The 20,607-nt window shown below is 40.0% G+C and overlaps 1 protein-coding gene across 4 annotated transcripts in view; it reads left to right on the top strand.

Moving 5' to 3' along the window:
• The window catches only part of LOC149195477 (uncharacterized), a 167,885-nt gene extending 147,494 nt beyond the window's left edge, over nt 1–20,391 (top strand). For 2 of the 4 annotated variants that reach the window (XM_089405331.1, XM_089405328.1), the window contains exons 12-13: nt 19,374–19,489; nt 19,623–20,391. The gene's annotated coding sequence lies outside the window, so the exon portion shown is untranslated. The remainder of the gene's footprint in view (nt 1–19,373; nt 19,490–19,622) is intronic. The other 2 variants (XM_089405329.1, XM_089405330.1) reach the window with 2 other exon arrangements.
• Nucleotides 20,392–20,607: the final 216 nt, after the last annotated feature.

Below are 20,607 nucleotides of genomic sequence, written 5' to 3'. Positions count from 1 at the left end.
GGTATCGCTAGCATTGTGCTCTGATCTTGTGGAGGGATAGAGCTGTTAGTCAAGCCCTTGCTATGTGACAATGTTGGATGATATGATGCTATACAAATGGGTTACCAATCCGACTCTTTTTATAAGAATTCTTCAAATTGAGAATGTCAAAGTACCTTGTATGGATTATGAATACCTCCCTAGTTAAGAGGGAGTGTTGAAAAATGTAACAAGGTTCGGTCTTCATAATGACTTTTGTAATTATGATTTTATGTAATTGATGTAAAGAAGAAAATAAAATTATTTTTGTAATGCTTGAATCATGGGTTTCATGATCAAGGAATTTTATTTTTAGTTGAAGCTCCCATTGTGAGCTATTAGATTGGTCATCAAGTCATAAAGTCTAGTAAAGTCAATGTCAAGGATTGAAGACCCATTTGGGCATGTAATTCATTGTAAAAGAAAATTTGTTAACCCTCCAAGACCATGTCACAAGTTATCCTTGAATTTGGCCTAAGGAAGATTCTAGAAAAGGCATGTCGGCCTTGTCACAAGGAGAAGTCAGCGTATTTTGATGAACAAACCACTATATATATGACAACTCGGCCTCACCTAGGATATAATTTGGTAAAGTATCCATGACAAGATAAGAAGCACGAAAATAACAAGAAGAACAACCTCCTAACCAGCGAGAAGGAAGAGAAGAGGAGAAAAGATCTTTGGCACTGTTTTTGTGTTAGTCTCCTTGCACGTGTGCCAAAAACTAGGGTTTATGCAGTGGTAACATATCGATTCTTAAGAAAGTCATCAAAAGGGTCTTGATTCCAACATCCTTGCTAGCCGAGATCACCAAGAGAAGTCTTCAAGTAAAGCGAAGGAGGAATGCAGCCCTAGCCTCTCCCTCACCTCCCACGTGAGAAATTGCAGAGGTACAAATTGCAGGTCTATGGAAAGGAATCAAAATTTTAGGGTAGCCGAGAATTGTAGTGCATGAAGGCAATTTGACTTTTGTTGACTTGGGCAAGAAGAAGAAGCAGAGAAGAAGGATCTTGTGACTTGGTCTTGGAGAGTTTGTTGTGTCAAGGGTCTTGGTCTTGGTATTCGTCAATTGAAGTCTCTATAAGAAGAAGAATTCGTTTTAGGCTTTCCTCTCAAGTTGGGGAGGTTTTGGCCTTGGTTGATCAACTACATTTTGTGTCTCGTGTCTTTATTGTTTATGCTTTGGTAGTTGTTTGATGAAGAAGAATACTATAATAATCTAACTAAAGAAAAGATTCTAATCTAAAGAAGTAAAAAACATTCACAACAGTTATCATCAAAGAGAAATCTGCTAATCCTAATGCCCTATATTTCTGAACACTTGTATGATAGATTAGTTGTATTTTATGTTAATTTTTAATGCCAGGTTTGATTTATTTTTCTCAACAATCATTTTTATACCCATAATTTATTTCACCCTATAAACTTTTTTTTTGTTGTTGAATACAAATACACTGGTATTTTAACTTCACAAATAAAATTTGCAGTGGAAATAAAAACAAAACTAGCCACAAAAACAATAGAAATTTTTTCCCAGCAATTCCTCCTTCACTTTTAATTAACTAAGGAAAATTAGGGCTCCCCTAATAAAGAAAATGACCCTTAGAGAATTCATGGAAAATACAACACAATAGAACTTGGTTTTTCATTCCCTTGGAAAATTTGGCCTCCTAAAGATTTTAACCCGTTGGAAATTCTCAACCCTAAAAGTTTTTGGCTTCTCTACTTGTAAATTGGTTTTCCCTTCCTTGTTTTGTATGGCCCCTTGTGCATTGAATCTCTCTTTTAACCGTGCACAAACCTAGTTGGAAAATCTTGGCCCCTCACGGATTTGGCCTCCTCCAAATGTCAACCCCCTCTCTCTTTCCCCAAACTCAGCCTCATCTTCCTTCTCTCAAAATCACCTCGTTGTACACCTTTTTGCTCTCTTTAGTCTCGAGTCTCACTCTTGAGAAAAATCACACTCTCAAATGATTTGATGTGTCTTCATCCTCTCTCTTAGGGTTCTTTTATAATTTCATATTGAGCTCAATCCTTAACCCCCATTCTCCCAAGTGATAAACGGCTAGGGATAATTTCTATCCCACTTGGATCAATGATAGAGGTTGATTTAATCTATTCTAAATAATTAAATTATTTATCCTTAGAAACTTAGCCCAATAGCCAATGTTAATCAATTAAATTAATCAGTGTACTCTTCCTAAGACTTAAGAAAGAAATCATATTAATCACTTACTCATGAGCAAGTACCTAAAGAGAATTTTGGACATCTAAAGCATGCTTGACACCTAGGCTATGTAGAAGCACCTTCCCAAGCTATAAATATCCAAATTTTAGGGCTTCCTAAACTCTAATTAATGGAAATCTACCTACCTAGGATTTTATAAATATGAGGTTGATTCCTTTCTTTGATTCATTGTCACACTTGGAGATAACTTGCACTAGCTAATTGGTCTCTCCTTTTTTGTGTGCTATGGATCATTGGTGTAACAAACTTTTTATGGGGGATTTTTCATGGATGGTTCTCTCTCTTGGATGACTATTGGTGGTTCTTTGATGATATGTGCTATTGTAATGTTAGTTATATTTTTACATCTTGTTCTTGTTGATGAGAAAGGGTTTAATGAACATTTTGCCAAGGTTTTGTGATGTTTTATGGCTCTAAAATATCCTTGCATAAGATTTTCACTAAGTTTCTGTTAATTTTAGATAATAATGGCATTTTATATGCTTGCAACAATTACTTCAATGTCCTTTTATTTTTTTGGTTTGTCAAGTTGTCTGTGATCCTCTAGGCTTGACTTGTGGCTTGAGAAACCACGATGCAGGGGCATCTAATCCGTCAAAGTCACCCGAGGATCACACCCGGCCTGGGCCACACCAACCGTAAGTGGATTGGATTTTTTAGCATGTCTCCTCCCCCTAGCATAGGCACAACCACCCCCGTGAGGTTTGATCCTGTGTTGCCTTGCTAACAAACCCATCCTCAACCGGTTATGCTAGTGGGACTTGACACTTCATTGCCCTTTTATTAACCCAATGATAATTTCTAATTAATTTCCAATAGAAATCACATGAATCATTAATTCACATTGACAGTAACTGTAGATAGAACATAAACAATAAACCATAGAAGACAAGCCAAAAGAAGAGAACATAAGAATTTGGCTCAAGCCAGGAAAAAACCCCAAGATGGGGAAAACCCTTGATCAATCCTTCTTATTATCAAATATCAAATGTTCAGAAGAGAGATTACAATAAAGCAAAGTCAAAGACAAAATTGACTTGCCTATTTGAGGATCCAATACCAATGTCCAACCAAACAAAGAGCGCAGTCAAATCTGTAATTTCTGCACTTTGTCAACAACAGTCAAGCTGCCCTAATCAATGGTCAATGGTGGTCAACGCAACAACAAAACAATCCCTCTTGAGCTTGGTCAAAGTCAAAGTAGCTCAGCGTTCTTTGGAGGTCAAACAATGGTGAAACAATCAACTTTGGAGCAATCAAGGCCAATTAAACAAAAGTTCAACTCTACGGTCAAATAGTCACTTTATGCCTGCAATCAACGCAGTTCAACCTGCCCAGAATTCCTCGTAAATTGTGCCAAAAAAATGTGTCCTGGTTAAACAAAATTAATCTTCCAAAAATCACAGCGAAAATAGGTCAAAGTAGCCTTGGTCAATGCTGGTCAAATTTGGCTGAAACAAAAAGTCAATGCCCAGTCAAATTGCCCTCCAAAAGCTTGGACGTGTGAGATGAAACAGGCTACCTATGATTTGTACGACCCAATCAAATGAGGAGAGAGAAGAATGATGTGTTGTGTATGTGCCAAATGAGTTTGGAGGTCTCTTCTATTTATACATGATGGAAGAGGGTCAATTTGTCCAAATGGACCCCATGTTGACCTTGACAAATTGCACATGTATGGGCTTGACTTCAAAAACATGTTTCTCCTTGTCCAAATTTAGGTCAATTTTGGTCCTCACAAAAGGAGGAATTCAATCCAATAATCAACTTCCTCAAATGAGTTGCCCAAAGTGGAATTTGTACCTAGTTGCACATTTTAAGACTTCCTCTCAACTACTGAGAATCCCACCTGCCAATATCCATCCACCATCATGCCATCCGGATCATCATGTACTATCTCTTCATCTCGTCTCGTCTCTGCTGAAGATTGATACAGATATTAAGAAGGAACAATCGAGAGTGTCACAAGACCTTACCACTCTCCACTGACAAAATTCAGTCCAGATAACCAGGGGTAGAACCCCAATCAAACTTGATTGAGCAATCAACTTATTGAACATCATGCATCCTAGACATATGGAGTACGACAATACATGATGCATCCATCTGTAGTGCTATGGTCCTTAACCACTTTTCCACTCATTGGCCAAATGAGAGGCATTTCCCAAGAGTCCCAGATTGCAAGGGTAGGATGTATGTTGGGGAATCCGCAGGAGAAGGTGAACCCTTCATCTTGCTCATATGCCATAGGAAAAGGTGAACCACTCATTCTATGCATCTATCATCAGACTTAGGGGAAGGTGAACCATTCACCCTATGCTCACATATATCATCATGGGTATCACAGGGGAAGGTGAACCTTTCACCCTATGGTCGCACATAGCTCTAAGAAGTAACTCAGGCCCCTAGGATCTCCTAGAGCTCAATGTCCAACACCCTCATGGGAGGGTCCTTCCACGACTCCAAGGTTGTCTCGGATGTTAGTTTTTGGTAGCATTGGATGTGCTCTAGTTAATGGTATCAGAGCGAGTAATTAGAGACAGGAAGGGAAAATCAATTATGGGTCGAGACCATGATGCGGAGGCATCCACGTCAGGTGACTCGCACAGATTTTCAGAAAATTGCAAAAGAGAGTGATTTTAATTTCTCTATGTTGGCTTCCAAGCTGGAAGAAGAAGTGGCTTGTATGACTAGTTCTGCATCATCATAGGTATGGTATATAGACAATGGAGCCTCTTGGCATATGACGAGAATAAGGGAATGTTTCTCAGATTATCGAGAGGAGAAGATGAACTTTCAGATCACCATGGGGAACAAAGCAAAGTGTACTCTAGTAGGGAGGGGTACCATAGTTTTTCAAACAGAATTGGGAGAACAGTTCTGTGCCTCCAATGTATTACATGTACCAGGATTGGTGATGAACTTACTTTCCACGTCGCACTTTCAAGACAAGGGCTATGACGTCTTCTTCATCAAGGAGAAAGTATACGTCAAACACCTGCGCTGGAAAAAGAAAGTGCAGATTGGGATCAAAAGTAACAGGTTGTATAGATTACAGCTAGAATCACCAATGGCACTAATAGGCAGTCATGGAGACAAGGACTTGAACGAACTATGGCACAAAAGAATGGGACACTTGCACCATGGGGCTCTGAGAATACTCAGGAGCACTGTAACAGGAGTTTCTGATCTTAGTAGGGAACGAGATTGTTAGGATATTCCGACATATAGGAAATAGTTAAGTATAACTTGGTCTAGTGTAGAGTTAGGTAAAGTGTGTTTCTTTACTATGTACTTTTGTAACTTACAATTTGACGGTCATGATATGTAGTGATCCAACGGTTCATTCTCTCCTTAGTATTACCGACACTTGATCCGTGGCTTAACACCCGATTGGTCCATGATCTCTATTTAAAGAGCATGGAGGGTCATTTGTAGGGTAACCGTTCATGAGAGAAGCTTATGTAAATTTTCATTCTTTTATTAATAAATTGCCTGAAGTGTTTGCGTTGGCTCACGCTGTGCACTGTTTCCCTCTTTGAGGGTTTTAACCACGTCAAGAATACTGGTGTATTGATTTGTGATCTATTTGTGAGCGGTGTCCTTTGGTGTTTTGTCTGAGGAACTTACCCTGTAAATTCCTACAAAGATGATGTATACAGAGGATGTGCTCTAGGAAAGTATGCCAAGGTAGCATTTCCTAGAAGTAAAAACAGGGCCAAGAGTGTACCAGGATTGATACACTCAGATATCTGCAGACCTATGTCCACCAAAGTTCTTAGTGGTGCCATGTACTTCCTTACCTTCATTGATGACCACTCAAGGAAAACTTGGATTTATTTTTTGAAAGCCAAGGACGAGGTTTTTTGTCAATTCAAAGAGTTCAAGGCTCTGGTGGAGAATCTAACTGGGAAGAAAATAAAATTTTTGCACTTAGATAATGGTGGAGAGTATGTCGATAAGGACCTCACTGATTTTTACGCTAAGGAGGTAATCAGAAGAGAGTGGACAACTCCCTATAATCTGGAGCAGAATGGAGTAGCAGAAAGGAAGAACAGGGCTATTGTAAGCAGCTAGGGCCATGATGTATGATCAGGATATGCCAAAATTCCTGTGGGCGGAAGCATGCAACACAACAATCTATGTTCAGAACAGGACTCCTCATCGAGCATTGGGCAAGATTACTCCAAAGAAAGTTTTCACAGGGAAGACGCCTGAAGTCAGTGATTTCAAGATATTTGGGAGTTTAGCATATTGCCACGTACCTGAGGAAAAGAGGAAAAAGCTGGATCAAACTGCGGAAAAGGGATATCTGGTGGGATATAGCGAGAACACTAAGGCATACAGAATCTATCTTCTAGGGAGCAGGAAGGTAGTGGTTCGATGCGATGTGAAGTTCATTGAGGACAGGTCCTTTAGAAAATCTCGTGAGATGCCTTCTGAGGAGCAGTCAAAAGAGGAGTTGTTGGTTAAACCTCTTCAACCAACAGAAGTAAAGAATTCTTCCTTGAGTCAGGAAGATTCACAAGATGAGGAGGAGTTAACAAAAGCACCTGCTGGGAGAGGAAGAACTAGCAGGGAGCTTTGTCAGATTTTGCGAGATGCAGAGGCCATCATTGTTTTGCCAAGAAACAATAAGAGGGAGTGAAAACAGCTAGATAGATATCAGGAATTAGTAGCTCAGGATGGGGAGCCTGCTAGTTTCCAGGAGGCAACTCAACATTAGGTTTGGCTAGACGCGATGGTAGAGTACAACTCCATAATGGTGAACGATGTCTGGGAGGTAGTACCAAGGCCTCAAGACAGTTTAGTGGTAGGTTCGAGATGGATCTACAAGATCAAATACGATGCAGACGGCAGTGTTGAGAAATATAAGGCCAGGTTTGTGGCTAAGGGGTATGCTAAGAAGGAAGGAATTGACTATGAGGAGACCTTTGCCCTGGTAGCCAGGTATACATCTATTAGGACTGTGATATCTCTTGTAGCACAGATGGGGTGGAAGATTCATCAGATGGATGTGAAAACGACGTTTCTGAATGGGGTAATAGAAGAAGAGGTATACATTGAACAACCAGAGGGATTTGAAACACATGAGAAGAAGTCTCATGTATGCAGGTTGAAGAAAGCCTTGTATGGGCTAAAATAGGCACCTAGTGCATGGTATGGTCGAATCGATGGCTACTTGCAGAAGATGGGATTTGTCAAGAGTGGTGCGGATCCAAATCTCTACTATTTGGTTGTAGAGAATGGGCTGCTAATCTTAGTATTATATGTGGATGATCTCTTTCTGACAGGATCATCTAGGCTCATTGGGGACTACAAGAAAAATCTAGCCATAGAATTCGATATGAAGGATTTGGGACGAATGCATTATTTCCTAGGGTTGGAAGTTTGGCAGCAGAAGGGAGAGATCTTTCTTGGGCAAGAGAGGTATGCTACAGAAATTTTGAAAAGATTCAGGATAGAGGACTGCAGACCCATGGCTACTCCAATGATTACCAACTGGAAGAAGGTTGATGCATTAGAAGACAAGGATGTTGATCCCACCTTATACAGGCAGCTCATAGGGTCCCTGATGTATCTAGTCAATACCAGGCCAAACATTTGCTATGCTGTCAACACCTTCAGTCCGTTCATGGTGAACCAAAGAGGGCGCATTGGGCAACAACTAAACATGTTCTCAGGTATTTACAAGGAACAACCGATTATGGACTCTTATACACGAGGAGTAAGGATATCAGATTGAGTGGATTTGTTGATGCAGATTGGGCAGGAAGTTCAATGGATTGGAAAAGTACCTCTCGGTACTGTTTCAACATTGGATCAAGAATGACTTCCTGGTGCAGTAGGAAACAGAAGTCCGTGGCTCTGAGCTCATCTGAGGCAAAATATATGGCGACAAGCACAGCTTTGTGTGAGGCCATATGGCTTAGAAAACTGCTTGTGAACCTATTTAGAGGAAAAATGGAGGCGACCAGAATCACGTGCGATAATCAGAGTTCCATCAAACTCTCTGAGAATCTAGTATTTCATGATTGGTCAAAGCGTATTGATATTCGATGTCACTTTGTCAGAGACTGTGTCCAATAAGGTGTTGTACAGTTGAGCTACACTCCTACAGGAGAACAGGTGGCAGACATCCTTACCAAGGCTCTTGGAAGAACAAAGTTTGATTATTTCAGGGAGAAGATGGGGATGATAAAGAATCCATTTCAGTAGCAGAAATGGGTATGATGTTGCAGTGCAGATGCAGTGTTGGGAAGAAGGACCACCAGTAGCGCGGATGCAGAGGGAGCTGCAGTACAGATGTAGCAATGGCAGTGATAGAGCCATGGGCAACAGTACAGGATGTAACAGTGCAGAGGATGTTGGGCAGGAGGCTTAGCATCAACACAGGTACCGATGCTATATGATCAGAGTAATGCTCAGTGTGGAGTATTACTAGAGCACAGTTCTCGCTAAGAGGGAGTGTTGATTTGGGGTAGAATCGGATGTGCTCTAGCCATGAAAATTGGTAGAAAGACAAAAGCACATGAGATCTCCAAGACCCAGAATTGGTTTGGGTAGATTCTAACTGGTTTGGAAGATATTAAATAATTAATATTTTTAATGGAGTTCCTAAGTCTAAACTTAGGAAAAATAAAATATTAATGGGTATTAATATAAAATTGGGTTAGAAGATTCCAAAAGTCATGGATCAAGCAAAATCTAATCTTAGCCGTTGATTAGAGATTTAATCTCGGCCGTTGAAGGACCAACAAGAAAAGTATAAGAAGACGCTTGAGGGTCAGTTGGAGAACACACTGAGGGAGACCTGTTAGTTCGATTTCTGGAGCAGGGTTAGTTGAGAAATTCGAACTAGTGGTCTGGAGAGCATCAGGAGGTAGCAAGTACGAACCAGAGAGTCGTGATCAGCACCAGGAGACCAGCACAGAGGCAGGAGAGGCAGACGCAGAGGCAGCAGCAGACTGCGCAGTAGAGGGCATGCGTGGGTGACGCAGAGAGGCCGAGGGTTGACGCAGAGAAGCAGGGGTTGATGCAGTGTCTGGGAGCTGCGCAGAGGTCAGTCAGGCTGACGCTGGGACTGGGAGAAGTGTTGGAGAATTTTTCTCTCTGTTGGGTAAGCTAGTTTGGCACCCTGTTGTATTGAAGAATTGCTTAATAATAAAAATCCTCCCTTGCTGCACCGGTTTTCCCACATTGGGTTTTTCCAGGGACTGTTGTCCAAAATATCTGTATTGATGTGTTGATTCTTGTGCATGTGTTTGTTTCTGTATTATGGTGTGATATCTGCAACATAATTTATTTTAATGTTTATTGAAGGAATTTCATAAATAACTTATTGGAAAATAAGTAGGCAAAGTAAATTAGATGCTGCAGTGATAGAATTTTCAGAAGGTAGAAGCCGGAATTGCCGGAACAACTAGGAGAGTTGACACAGAGGCAATGCAGTAGTCGGGAGAGTTGACGCGGAGGGCAGAAGTCGGAACTGTCGGGAACAACTAGAACTTTCGAGAATTGTTGGAACAACTGGGAAAGATGATGCAGAGGGAAAAAGATCGAACTGACGAGAATAACCGGAACAACTAGGAATTGCCAGAACAGTCGGGAAAGTTGACGCAGAGGGCAGAAGTCGGAATTGCCGGGAACAACAGGAACTGTTGGGAACTGTCGTAACTGCCTCGAAAGCTGACGCAAAAATAGCCAGGGTTAGCCAGTCTTGTGTCGGATCAGCTGAAATTTCGCCGGGTGAAGTGAGGTAAAACTCACTCAGATTTTCCACCAATATTTTATGTGTAAAGGATTGCTAGATGAGCATCCTAGAGTTGTATTCAGATATTTCTCCTGCATAATAATAAACCCTTAGAGTTGTTGCACTAGTTTTCCCACATTGGGTTTGTTTGGGGACTATTGTGTCCAAAAATAAGTGTGTCCTATGTATCTTGTTCTTTGCTTTGTTTTTCGTTTCATGAGATCAGACATTTATTTAGTGTATGCTACAGAAGTAGTTTGCTTCAGTATTCAAAAGAATAACTTGGTTAACGTATGTTAAAAATCAAGTAGGTGAAGTATATTCAGATTTGATGCAGTAGGGGTTCCTTTGAGTCTAGGCATGTTCACATGGTATCGAAGCGTTGATTTTGAAACAAGAAGAGAAGATCCAGTGTTGAACAGTGAGGCCGAAAGCTGCACTTGGCAGCAGTTTGAATCCCCTTGGAGGGATTGCGCAGCCCTTGCCGGGAAGCTAATCCGAGGAAATCTCTGTCTGAGAGTCGAGAGAGGTACGATTTCCGAATCATGAGCTTGCAAAGGCAAAGGGAGTGACGCAGAGCCTCAGCACAGTGGTAGAAGGGCGCAGTTTCTGCCGGGGCAGAAATCCGCTAGAAAAGAAGACACATAGTAGGGGAATTTTCTCCTCAGAGATATTTCCGCCAGAAAGTTCGAATTTCTCACTTGCTGTGCAGCTGTGCTAAGCAGTGACTAGAGGATTCCATTCAAAAGTTGGGTGAGATGGCATCGCATGGGCTCAGAGATTAGGATAGGTTGGACGAAGCCTCCAACTATGTTATATGGAAGACCAAAATCTTAGCAGTCTTGGAGGAATATGATCTCGAGGCCTACGTCAAAAGTGTTGTAGTTGTTTCTGCTGACAATGATCAGAAGAAGAAATACAAGGCCGAGCAGGGGAAGGAAAAGAGGCTGATTCTCGATGGAGTTGGAGATCATGTGGTCTCACACTTGCAGGGAAAGGATACAACCCAAGAAATGTGGGAAGCCTTGTCTTCTTTGTATGAAGGCTCTTCTGAACAACAAAAGATGTATTTGGAGAAGAAGTTGTAGCGGACTTTGATGCAGAAGGGAGAAGGGGTGAACCTCTATCTTCAACGTGTTTAGGACACTAGAGACCAACTTGTTGCAGTGGTGTCCACTCCTCAGCCAACCGTGATGGTGAGGATAGCCCTGAATGGAGTCTCGGATGAATGGCTAGTTTTTGTCAAAAGCATATTGGGTAGAGAAAAACGACCTTGATGGGAGGAGATGTGGGCAACTCTTCAACACGAGGAGTTAAGGAGGGACCTAGTGAGGGTCAACCTCAGTGGCAGCAGTGGGAGTGGCTCAAAGACGAAGGAGGAGGAAAAAGTAGCTTTAGCATCGAAGGGACAACAGAAGCGGAAGAAGGACATTTCGAAGGTGATGTTTCAGATGTGGTGAGTTGGGTCACTTTGTCTCTCAGTGTCTTTTGAAGCAAAAGGATAAGGACGAGAAGCATGATCCTAAGGTTACAACTGCGAAGGTTGATGACGAAGAGTATGCCATGAGTGCCCACACATCTCTAGGAGGGAGATGGGGCGATATTGAGCTGTAGTTGGGAGGACTGGGCAGGTTCCTTGAGGAGTCCACCTCTTGGATCTTCCTTGCTACGGGAGCCCAATATTAGGAAGTAGTGAGATGGACTTAGTGTCAGATGAAGCAGTGGATTGTTTGGAGGACAAATGTAGTAGCTTGGGACTAGAGACCGATCAACACAGTGCAAGGTTGGCAGCAGTGCAGTTGGCATAGTGCAAGAGTCAGTGGTAGTGTAGAAGATTGAGAGGGTCAGAATCAGTAGCAGTTAGATTCCAACATTCATTGTATTATGTTGAACATAGTTAAGTTCAACTAATTTTGGATGTTTTTTAGTTGCTTCTCTCAGTAACTGAGTTGTAGTATGAATGCAGTGTTAGCAATGGCAGTGCTAGCAGCATAGCAGATGTAGCGTTTGAGAGGGAGTTGTAGTATAGATGTGGCAGTGGCAGTATCATGGGAAGTTGTACAATAACAATAGCAACACAGTGTTGGTGGCAACAACGGTGCATAAATGAGGTTCTTCAGAAACAGAGTAGCATGCAGGGGGACATTGTTGCTAGAGCAATTTCCTCGCTAAGAGGGAATGTTAGTTTTTGGTAGCATCGGATGTGCTCTAGCCTTGAAAATTGGTGGAGAGGCTAAGGCACATGAGTTCTAAAGAACCTAGAAACCGTTTGGAAATTCCACCTAGATTGTATTTTATTAAAATAATTAATATTTTAACAGGGTTCCTAAGTGTAAACTTAATGAAATTAAAATATTAATGGGTATTAATCAAAATATGGGTAAGAATGATCTAAAAGGCAAATCAAGTCATGTCTTAATCTTAGCTATTGATTAGAGACTTAATCCCGACTGTTGAAGACTCAATAGGAAAAGTATAAAATGGAGGCTTGGGGTTCATTTGGAAACACACACACAGAGAGAATTGATCTAAAGTTCGATTTCTGGGGCTAGGAAGCTGAGAAATTCGAACGAAGTGGTCATTTTGCAGCAGAGTGGTAGTGAGAATCTGGGAGGACTTTCCGGAGAATACAGATAGAGAGGCAGAGAGAGCCAGTAGAGCAGAAAAGATGCCTGTCACGCAGAAGTCGGAACTGTCGGGAACAACCAAAACAACCGAAAATGTTGACGTAGAGGGCAGAAATCGGAACTGCCGAGGAAGCTGACGCAGTGGATAGAAGCTGGAACTGCCGGGAATTGCTGGAATAGCCAGGAGAGCTGACGCAGAGGCATTGCAGTAGCCGAGAGAGTTGAGGCATATGGCAGAAGCCAGAATTGCCGGGAACAGCTAGGAAAGTTGATGCAGAGGGCAGAAGCCGGAACTGCCGAGAACAACCTGAACTATCGGGAAAGTTGATGCAGAGGGCAGAAGTCAAAATTGCCGGAACTGTCGAGAATTACTGGGAACTACCGGAACAACTGGGAAAGCTGACGCAGAGGGCATAAGATGTTGATTTGGGGTAGCATCGGATGTGCTTTAGCCATGAAAATTGGTGGAGAGGCCAACGCACATGAGATCTCCAAGACCCATAAATGGTTTGGGCAGATTCTTCCTGGTTTAGGAGATATTAAAATAATTAATAATTTTGATGGAGTTCCTAAGTCTAAACTTAGGAAAAATAAAATATTAATGGGTATCAATATAAAACTGGGTTAGAAGGTTCCAAATGACATGGATCAAGCCAAATCTAATCTTAGCCGTTGATTAGAGATGTAATCTCGACCGTTGAGGGTCCAACAAGAAAAGTATAAGAGGAGGCTTGAGGGTTAGTTGGAGGATACACCAAAGTGATCAATTATTCGATTTTCTAGAGTGGGGTTTGCTAAGAAAAGTTGAATCAATGATCAATTTGCAGTGAGGGGTAGTGAGTACGAGACAAAGAGGCAAAGATAGTTCCAGAAGACCAACGCAAAGGCTGAGAGACAGATGCAGAAGCTAGAGGGAGCCATGTAGAGGCTAGCAGAGATAGCCCAAAGGCCAAGAGGGCCTGCGTCATCCACGCGGACGCTACTAGAGTGGCACAGAGAGCCAAAGAGGTTGCGCAAAGCCTCAAAGAGCTGATGAAGGGGGTTTTCAGGCTGACGCAGTGCTTCAGTTGTGTTGGAGAGGGTTTTGTGGGGCAAATGTTTTGAATATCTGCTTCCGAGTAGAGAGGTATCACTGCCAGATTATTTTCTCTATCGGGTGAGCCAATTTGGCACCCAGTTGTACTCAGATAGACTGCATAATAAAATAACGCTCAGAATTGCTACACCAGTTTTCCCAAGTTGGGGTTTTCCGGGGACAAGTTGTCCAAAAATAACGGTGTCACTTGTGTGTTTGCTATTTCTTTCAGCTATTGATTTGTAAATGGTTGGGACTGTATTGTGTTTATTTCGATATTTATATGTTTAAATAACTTGTTCATAATTAACAAATAGGATAAATAAACCAGAGAATACAGATAAAATTTCTAATGGGTAATACTTAGAAATTTCAATAGAAGAGGTGACGCAAAAATAACCGGGGTTAGCCAGTCTTGTGTTGGATCAACCGAAATTATGCCAGGTGAAGTGAGGTAAAACAAACTCAAATTTTCCACCAGTATTTTCTATGTAAAGGATTGTTAGATGAGTATCCTAGAGTTGTATTCAGATATTTCTTCTGCATAATAATAAACCCTCAGAGCTGCTGCACTAGTTTTCTCGCATTGGGTTTTTCTAGGGACTATTGGGTCCAAAAGTAAGTGTGTCCTATGTATCTTGTTCTTTTCTCTGTTTTCTGTTTCATGAGATCAAACATTTAATTAGTGTAGGCTGCAGAAGTAATTTGCTTTAGTATTTAGAAGAATAAATTGGTTAATGTATGTTAAAAATCAAGTCGGTGAAGTAGATTCAGATTTGCTGCAGCAGGGGTTCCTTCGAGTCTAGGATTTTTCACATCGAAAGGCTAAGAACTTGACCTTCCCCAAGGGCTTTGTGAGGATGTCCGCAACCTGTTCATTTGACTTGATGTGTTGGAGCCTTACTGCTCCCTGTTGTATCATATCTCGGATAAAGTGGCATCTGATTATTGATATCAATATGCTTGGAGCGATCGTGGAACACAAGATTCTTTGAAAAGCGAATCCCGCTTTGATTTTGGTAGTAGATAACAGTGGTATCTAACACATGCTCAAATAGCTCATTGAAGAGCTTCCTCAACCAAATAGCTTCACAATAGGCCATACTAGCTGCAATATATTCGGCCTTGGCGGTGCTTAGAGCAATCGATTTCTACTTCTTTCTCATCCAAGAAATTGAAGTAGATCCCAAAGAGAAGCAACATCCTGATGTGCTCTTTCTATCCACCACACTGCCAACCCAGTCAACATCAGAATATCCATGTAGCCTCAAATTCTCGGCAATGTTTCTTAGTCCATAGTTGATAGTGCCACGAAGATATCTTAAGAGATTCTTTGCAACAACCATAATTGAAGTGAAGAGTGATAATTCCTATCCCTTTCACAAGGTAGGTGGCATTATCTCCAAGTATAATATTTAGATTAGTTTACTTCTCAACTAAATTTGAGAGGGCGTCCTTGTATCCAGTGAAATGCCTTGAGGCTCCACTATTAATTAACCAATGATCCCAGTATCTGGAGGAGGGGCAGTGGATATAGCTGAAATAAGATAGAACTCATCTTGTTTTTCTACAACATTACTTTGATCATACTTGACAGCTCTTGTCCTCTTGGGAGGTTGACTATTTCCTTATTGAGCAATGGGAGCTTACCTCTTTCCTTTGTTGTTATACCTATTGTTCCTTTGATTTCCATTGTCTTTGAAATTGTTGTTGTTGTTATTGTCATTCCTTGGAGGGTTTTTCTTGTGAGGACACTCTCTAGCATAGTGACCAAACCTTGCAATAGTGGCATCTTCCTTTGCCTCTTCCTTTGAATCGCTTCTTAGATCCTTGACCCTATCTCCTTGGACTAGCATCTTTCTCTCCGTCATTCTTGTTTCCTCTTGAGTGCATCTAGCCAATAAGTCATCAAAACGAGGTATCCAGTCATTGTTGAGAATGGTGGTGACAAATATATCCCATGGTCTTGAAAGAGCTCCAAAAACAATGAGAGTGAGTTCCCAGTCAACAATAACCTCTCTAATAGATAGTAGGTCATTCTTGATTTGAGTTATTCTCATAAATTAGGATTGGATAGACTCCCCTTTATCCATCTTGATATCCTTCAACTTGTTCTTGAGAAAGAGAATTTGACTAGCATTCTTCACTTTGAACATCCCAACCAACTTATCATACATTTCCTTACATGTTCCCAAATCAGAAATATAGGCAACCAAATGCTTTTGAATGGAGTCAATTATAATTTTCTTTGCTTTGACCTCACCATTTCTATACTTTGTTTTCGCAACAGCAGGTGCATTGAAGGAGGCTCCACCACTTTTCCTTGCACATAGACAAATACTTCATGCTCCTCCATAGTCAAGTCTAAAGTCATCTTCCATACATGATAGTTAGATTTGTCATTGATCTTGTACTCAGTCTTGAGGTAAGATGTAGAGGCCATAGAGACTTGTCCAATAATCTCTGTCCAACAGATATCTTAGTGATTGCTTTTCTCTCTTTCTTGGGCTTGTCCTCACCTGGGCTCTGATTCCGTGTTAATTTTAGATAACAATGGTATGTTCTATGCTTGCAACAATTACTTCAATGTCCTTTTATTAGCCCAATGATAATATCCAATAGCAATCACATAAACCATTAATTTAAATTGATAGTAACTATAGATAGAGCATAACCAATAAACTGCAGAAGACAAGCCAAGACAAGAGAACACAAGAATTTGGCTCAAGCCAGGGAAAAACCCCAAGATGGGGAAAACCCTTGATCAATCCATCTTATTATCAAATATCAAATGTTCAACAGAGAGAGAGTACAATAATGCAAAGTCAAAGACAAAATTGACTTGCCTGTTTGATGATCCAATACTATTTTCCAAATGCCAAACACAAAATATCTTCATGAGTGCGACTAGGGTTCTAAGCTAGGGTTTGACAGTTGACCGCAGTTGATTGCAAATGTCTGAACGTTGGAAGGTTTCTCTCTGCTGTATAGTAATTCTGGAAGTCTGCTTTTGATTTGTATTGTGTATTGGGCTCATTGTACTCTCTGCTGATACATTTTATGGCAATCTAATAAGAAGATTTGAAAGGGTTTTCCCCCATAGTGGGGTTTTTCCGTGGTATTTGACCAATCTGGTGTCTCTTGTGGTTGTGTTAATGTCTCCTTTATCATTGCATATATTGTTTTATCTTCAATCATTGTTTATGATTGGAAATATTGTTAATAATTGGATGCATTAATAAATGAAGAATTGATTTGGGCTAAAGTAATTGAAACAACATAGAACAATCTGAAAAACTAACATTGAATGGAACAAACATAAAATTAAATCAAAATAATCACCTTGAATGATAAAAATAGGAATGACCAAACTATCTTTCTTCGCTTCCTTTCAAGGTACCCCTTTCTATCAACAAGATAGACTTAGTCCCAAAGAATTCAAAAGGGATGAATGGAAGAATAAAGTAATCTTTCTAGTTGTAGTGTAACTTTATTCCAATAGAAATTAATTCATCTGTTGAACTTCCTCTAATAGATTTTATCTATTAATTTATGAAAGTATTTTAAGAAAAGGGATCACAAAACCTTGTGCCTCCCAAAAATATATATAATAATATCCATGCTATCAAAATTATGTCAATAAGTATCATTGTGTCCAAAATAATGTGCTTCAAATATGTCTAAAAGTAAGAACAAATAAAAGCCACGATGTCTCTAGATGCAAATCCCTAAACATCATCTCTCTTTTTCCTTCGATGGACCCTACTACATGAAAAAACATGATTGCAATCACATTTTTTCATGTATTTCACATTTTTCATGTAGTAGGGTCCATCGAAAGTATGCAACATGGGTACTCCTTGGATGCAAAATTAAATTATGCATCCAACGAGTGCTCCCGCTTGAAATTTGAGTAAAATCGTATGGAGATAAGTTGGAAAAATAGTTTTTTCTTTTTTTCCCTCCAAAACTTGATGAGGTAATCTAATTTTATTTTATTATTTTCACTATTATTTTATAATATTTCTTAGGAGGCCCATTTTAGACCTCAAAATTTCTCTAATGAACTGAAACTTCAGTGCATGTCGACTTTAATACACACAAGTTGTCTCTTCAAAGGCGCTATTACTTATGCAAAACCATTGAATATCACCAAGGTAAATAAGGTGTTTTATTTCTGACAATCTGCTCTGCAAAATCTCTGTTATGAAACCCAGAATGTCATGATCATGAACTAATGTGGAAAAATTGCTTTGCAGTCAACATCATGGTTAAACACCCTGATCAAGTGTCTCTTCTAGTTGATTCATATTTGCCAAACAACTCAACTAGGCCTCCTTGAAGGATCCAAAATGATGTTTTGAAGTCCCTTCTTAAAGGTGAAACAAAAATGTGATGGCCATACCAGTTAAGCAGGGTCTACATTATCCAGTGCCTCAAACCCAGCACTTAGGCTCTGAAACCTAACTAACCGTTGGACTTTCATGTAGTAGTTATTCTGACAGGGATGCCCAATCGTGACTTTAGAGATGATATTCCTGATCTATCTTTCTGCCCATGAAGTGAAAATCTTAACTCAGGTTTTGAAACTACTCAACCCTTTTGATGATTTCGTAGTGAATAATGAACAAACCTGTGACTGTCTGAAGTATATGACTGAAAACATAAACAAAAAAATTCTGATTTTTGAAACCCAAAACTCTGCAATGTAATTAGAACCCTTCGAAACTGAAATCTGACACTCTGGAAAAGGATCATGGCCATGTAACCCACTGTGAATGTGTCCACAAACTGTCACTGCTAAATGATCAAGAGGGAGTAAGGAGAAGCTTGATCCTGAATGTGCTTCATGACAAATACGAATGCTTCAGTTGTAAGTGCTAAATATTCCTTTCACCAGAATCACATCTTTTTTTCCTCAGGAAAACTTTGTGATTCTACAGCCTAGTGAATTCAATTTTTGTTGACAGGAGACAACTTGCCAGGTTCTCCCAAATTCTTCTCGAAACTACAGAGACTTCAACTTTAAAATCAGAAGGATTGCAAAGAACCCTTGGAAATGAAAAGGAACCTTTGATGCCGAAATTCTTCTGAGCTGATGGTCCTTGATGCCTAATTAGTGGCTGCCAAACTGAATTATTAGTAAGAGCCCTAATAATCCACTTAATTTCCAATACCATTACTTGAGTCCTCACATCAACCCAAGACCACCTCTTTTGTTGTCCAGACACTGGAATTACATATTTCCCAAGAAACTAGTGGTAATCCTTTATTTCTCGCTGTTTTGAACAAAGGGAATTGCAATGGATAATTTAGGATTCAAGCTTATATCGATCATAGTTGCTATAGAAGAGCATGGAGGATATAGTACACATGGTAGCTGCTAATATTTGTGAACCACCATTAGCTTATCCTCTACTGAGATTTTATGTTTCCTATTTTTTCCTTGTAAAATAGGAGTTGCCAGCAACTTTAAAATATGATTAGGTGCATATTCTTATTTCTAAGGTTTACTCCCCTCAAAATTATAGTGACATTTTTTTGGGTATATGAGTCTCATGGGGTTGATGAATGTGGTCACGAAAGAGTTTTGTAGTGACTGCTGCATTCTCAGCAACACTTGCTCACATGCTTTTAATGTGTTGGTTATAGGTCACTTGCGCTTTGTAATGGAAGTGCAGGATAAGTCTCGAAACTGTGCTTTGCCATTGCTTGGGCAGGACTCTGTCCAGTCCACCATGTACAGGTGCTCCTGGTAGTGTATTGCAGTGAGTCCAATTTCTCAGCCTAACATATCCAAGTGACTTGTATTAGAATTTTGGTATGCAAATCTAGAAAGCAGATATGGTGGTTATGTCTTCTAATTTTTCTTTCTTACAGCTTTTGTCATTCTGATTGCAGGGAATTATCTGGCTGAGGCTACTACTTTGATATCAGAGCAAATGAATTCACTTCTTACTCAAATTGCCGGTATTTTGCTTTTTAATGGTATGAAAATGGTGATCATGAAGTATCTGTTTTAATATTTAGAGCATCCAGCAAAGTATTGCTAAGTGAGTAGAGGAGATTTGGTGGAAGGAAAGGAAAAAGAACATCCAAAGCAGGTTTGAATTGCTTGTTATTTTCATCTTAGACACAGACATCCGTCATGATATGAACACTTAAATAAAATGCAGTCTCATTATTTCTTGGAGAGATAAAAAGTGTAATCAATATTTGGCAAAGTTATGGCTTTTTCAAAATACCGAATAGTTTCACATTGATGTTTTAGCTCAATGGCTGGCTATTTTATTAGTCTAAATATGAAATTGATTTCGGATATGCATTTCAGCTGGTATTATGGTGAAATCATAGCATCGATGATTGCACCATTCTCATTATTGGGATGCAATTGAGCTTTGCCAGTACCTAAAAAACAAATGCTATAAATCAAACTGCATGAGATTATATCTTGAAGCAACTGTCTTGAAAATGATGGTTGAATTGAGAAGGTTCCCCGTAGAAGATCTTCATCTCGAGTCTTCAGCAACAGATTATTTTAGCATTGCGGTTTGTCATTATGGAGCATTTTCTTGTGGCAGTGAATCATTTATCATTTCAGCGGGTAGGTATGGTGAATTGATAGCCAGCTCAAAATCAAATTCTATAGGTTAAACCGTGTGAGACTGTACATCGAAGCAAAAGTCTTGAAAAAGATGTTTGAATTGAGAGGGTTCCCAAAAGAAGTGTGCCAGAAGTGGTGCATCGTCACTTGGTACTTCAGCAAGAAATTATATTTGCACGGTGATCAGAAGGCTAAGTGTTTAGGAAAGTGGAGGGTATAGGTTTCCCACATACCTTTATTTTTTTGCTCTTATCAAGCATTATTCTTCATTAATATAATTGA

Source organism: Pinus tabuliformis, chromosome 2_2 (genome assembly GCF_031772625.1).
Source record: "Pinus tabuliformis cultivar Carrire ecotype Pingquan chromosome 2_2, CPIR1, whole genome shotgun sequence".
NCBI classification, from domain to species: Eukaryota; Viridiplantae; Streptophyta; class Pinopsida; order Pinales; family Pinaceae; genus Pinus; species Pinus tabuliformis.
This window is presented reverse-complemented; position numbering and strand designations above follow the sequence as displayed.